A 4,423-nucleotide genomic window follows, 5' to 3' on the forward strand; every position below is an offset into this window, starting at 1 on the left:
TTCTTAACTTATTCCATATATTCATAAACAACACTTTATAAACTTCTTTTAACTAGTTAAAACCGTTGTCATGAATGTTTTTTGTTTAAAAGACAATGGTGTAAAAGATTTAAACCATTGCGAAGAATATGAAAAGACAACAGTTTTTAAAAGAAAAATGTGCAGTGAGACATACAACGGTTTTCATCATTTTTTAAGTGGGTTTCACACAACTGTTTACAAAATTAATCTCATTATTTAAAATAAATAAATTATAAAATAAAATGATATTATATTAATGTAATTGTTATTTCAAAATTAAAATTAAATTTATAATACAAAGATTCTCTACAAGAATTACAACTATAACTTCAAATCTATTTCTAAACATTCTCATTAAGGTAAGAATAACTAATTTGCATACATATTCCTTTATTTTTGCCCAAAAAGTAAGAGAATGTTCATTCTATTAGCATGCCTAAATCAACTTTTGCTCCACATTCTTCTAACTAAATTAGCCCACTGATCACTACTACATCACCCAAACACTCCTGGTCTTGGACACGTTACTCCGCCTCTCGGTCTACTGGTCTTCACCATCCAAGACGGTTTACACAGCTCCTATGGAAGTCAACGATAAAAGTTTTGCAGTTGTTGCTGCATTGGACATGTAAGGTGATGAAATTAATTGTGATACTGAGCAATGAATGCTCTCAAAAAGTTAAAAGAATCTAGAAACCTACCAATACAATTGGTCGTCAACATCATAGTTTTACACTTTCAGTTTAACCTCCAAAAGTGATGATCCTTAACATAACAAACATAGATCAGCAACCACTTATATTGGCATCAGTGGCTGGAAATACACTACACCAGCTTTAATAAAACATCAACACTAAAGTTATCCATAGCAAGTAATATATTCTACTATCAGTAAGCAAGTAAAAGCAGTAATGTAGCAATGGAAATAACATAACTAACTTTGGTGCTTTAATAGGCAATATAAAATTTATATTTACTTTGACATGTTTTTTTGTATCAGAATTGTGGCAAAATCTGGATTAAATTTCATGAGTAAACTTAAATAAAAATCATAAATCTAGCCCCACTACTTAAATTTTATGTTTCACTTGACCAGATTTTTCGATATCTGACAAGCTGCTTTTGAAAGATAAAGGCAGTGAAATGGCACAATGACATGCACTAGAGTGGCTATTAAGAGATGAAGAGTTGTGAAGGGGTTTTTAGCTAGTATAAGCAAATAAAATTCCTCATAAATATCATAACTACTTATAATCAGTAATCACATTAAAAATTTACAGAAACATTAATAAACTGTAAGGGAATCTGAGGAGGGGTGTGGCCTAGAAACTCACCCAGAGGTCTTATCTCAGCCAAGGGATGTTCGGCCGGAAGTTCATATACAATTTGATTAAGCACCAGAACAAGGAATTGGAATATTTATAAAATGGATGCATAAATCTACAGGAGATGCTTTATATTATTACTAAAAAAAATTCAATCCATCATGACATTAGGTGAATAAAAGTTCTAAATTCATATCTTAAGTGCTTGTTAAATTTCCGACCACTCTAAATTTCATGGGCATCTAATTGTACTTTTCTGCATGTATATATTATAGATGCATGTGAATGAAATCAGAAAAAAGGTCTCCAGGAATTACTGAACATCCAGTCAATATGACTTGTTTTGGCTCTGAATGCAGCCTAACCTACTATAAAAACATACAGGGGAGGACTACAAAGTCAGAAAGTTTATATACAATATACACGTAAATCGGATTTCTTTATAGGAATAAAGGTTTTGTAAAAGAGAAGTAATGGGGCATACAGGGGAGGACTACAAAGTCAGAAAGTTTATATACAATATACACGTAAATTGGATTTCTTTATAGGAATAAAGGTTTTGTAAAAGAGAAGTAATGGGGTGCTATTTTAATACATAGCGTTGCTTACAGTCTGTTTGCTAAGATTGACAATTCCCAACCAAATGCAAAACTGTCATTAACAATGTCACCAAAGTGTAAATGGCCATGAATTCAAAAACTTTTTCGACTCCAGAGTACATAATAACCTTTGTTGCATTGAGTTTTTCAATCTTATTTCTTACCTAATAAAAGGAGAAATCTAACTCACTCTCTCTGTACGATGTCGAGAGTTCGATTATTGTCAAAAACATGATAAAACATGATTGGCGTGTGAGTGTGTTGTAGTTAAAAGATAAAGGAACAAAAGGGTGAAAAGATCAATTAGAATAATCCTTAGAAAATATCATAGCTTACACCTACGTGCGCATAGTATACAGAACAGATACAACACATAAAAGCCATGTAAACAGAGATAGAAGCTTGAACTGTGATGTTAAAAAGAAGAATATGAGAGATGTATATAAGTTCATAGTACTTACCCATTTCTTGCAAAACATGCCAATGGTGAGCGACTTAGAGACAGAAACACCATTAAGAACTTGAAAGTCTGAGATTATTGGCAAAAACACTAGCATAAAACACTAGTATTTCAAAAGAAAAAACATACAGCAGTAGATGAAAAGAAAATGTAACCATATATCAAAAGAAATTGAGCTTAATCAACATCTAGCTTACTTTAATGTGCGGATTTTTTGTTTCAACTCCTTTAGAATTTCATCTAGTTGTTGGGATCCTCTATTTGGAACAGGGATCTCATTGTGCTTGAGAATATGACTTGTACCGTCTCGGACATGGAAAATCTCAGTATCTTTCTTTTTCAAGGCCTCAAAAGACGAAACCCATGGAGTAAATTAAGCACAACAAACATAGAACCTAACCTTGAACTGAATCTTAATAGTTGAGCTGAATTCATAGGCAATTTTATGAAAGAGAAACAAGATTGGGTGAGTGAGATGGTTAGGGTTTGAAAACTCAAAAACCTAAACCTATCATAATACACACTTAATCCGTGTGATTTTAAGCAAAACCACGTAGAAGGTGGAGAGAGGAGAGAGAAGAGTCGTGGGACAGAGATGGAAGAGTAGGGGAGAGAGAACCGATCAGATCTAAGAAAGGGGAAGGGGAGAGGTAAGGGGGAAATGAAAATTAGAAGGGAGGGGAAATGAAAATTAAAGTGGGGAAACAAAAAATTTTGTGAAAAATGAAAAAATCATAAATTATTTTTCTTATTTATATATTATAATTAAATACTTATTTTTGTTTTACTCTATATTAATAGAATAATTTTTATTTTAAATAATTTCACATAATGTTTTATATAAAATCATTTGAAACAAATTTGAAAATTTTAAATTATTTTTCTACATAACTAAAGTTAATATATATTAACATTGTGCAAGATGATCCTAAAATTTTTTTATAAGAAATAAATTATTTAATCAAGAAAGAGTCTTATTTTTTGGAATTGCACTTCTATTCGATTTTCATTATAAAATCATATAAGATAAATTTAAAATTTTTTGAATAATTTTTTATATGATTACAATCGATATATCACAATATAATTGGATCTACGAAAATATCATTTAAAAAAATTACTATGTTGATAGGAAAATATCTCAATAATATTTTCATATGACTAAAATTGATATATCTTAAAATCTGTACGGTTGGATCGTCGAAAAAATAATTTTAAATATTAATCTTGTAAATCGGGAACGAGTCTCATTGTCGGGAGAGGTACTTTTACTAGATTTTTCCAATCTTGACATCCAAGATGGATTTCAAATTTTTTAATAATTTTTTCATATGACTAAACTTGATATATCTTAACATCCGTACGGTTAGATCGTCGAAAAAATCATTTCAAAAATTAATCTTGTAAATCAGGAAGGAGTCTTGTTGTCCGGAGCGGTACTTTTACTAGATTTTTCTAATCCTGACATGCAAGATAGATTTCAAATTTTTGAATAATTTTTTTATATCACTAAAATTGATATATCTTAACATCCTTACGGTTAGATCGTCGAAAAAATCATTTCAAAAATTAATCTTGTAAATCAGGAATGAGTCTCGTTGTTGGGCGTTGTACTTTTACTAGATTTTTCTAATCCTGACATGGAAGATGGATTTCAAAATTTTTAATTTTTTTTTCATATGACTAAAATTGATATATCTTAACATCCGTACGGTTGGATCGTCGAAAAAATCATTTAAAAATTGAACTTTGTAAATCAGGAACGAGTCTCGTTGTCGGTAATGGTATTTTTAATAGATTTTTCTAATCCTGACATGCAAGATGGATTTCAAATTTTTTAATATTTTTTTCATATGACTAAAATTGATATATCTTAACATCCGTAGACTTGGATCGTTGAAAAAAATATTTTAAAAATTAATCTTATAAATCAGGAACGAGTCTCGTTATCGGGAGTGGTACTTTTACTAGATTTTTCTAATCCTGACATGCAAGATGAATTTCAAATTTTTTATTAA

The 4,423-nt window shown here is 30.2% G+C and overlaps 1 long non-coding RNA gene across 2 annotated transcripts; it reads right to left on the reverse strand.

Annotated features, from left to right (window-relative positions):
• Window positions 1-330: 330 nt before the first annotated feature.
• On the reverse strand, window positions 331-3,049 carry LOC141672429 (uncharacterized). Of its 2 annotated transcripts, none has more exons than XR_012555519.1 (4): window positions 2,603-3,049; window positions 2,407-2,474; window positions 723-786; window positions 331-636 (listed from the first exon to the last, which is right to left on the reverse strand). It is a non-coding gene; the product is annotated as an uncharacterized LOC141672429 (long non-coding RNA). The 2 variants fall into 2 exon arrangements; XR_012555520.1 differs by having other exon boundaries at window positions 2,407-2,495.
• Between the last annotated feature and the right edge of the window lie 1,374 nt (window positions 3,050-4,423).

The sequence above is a fragment of the Apium graveolens genome, chromosome 7 (assembly GCF_009905375.1).
Source record: "Apium graveolens cultivar Ventura chromosome 7, ASM990537v1, whole genome shotgun sequence".
In the NCBI taxonomy this organism is placed as follows: domain Eukaryota; kingdom Viridiplantae; phylum Streptophyta; class Magnoliopsida; order Apiales; family Apiaceae; genus Apium; species Apium graveolens.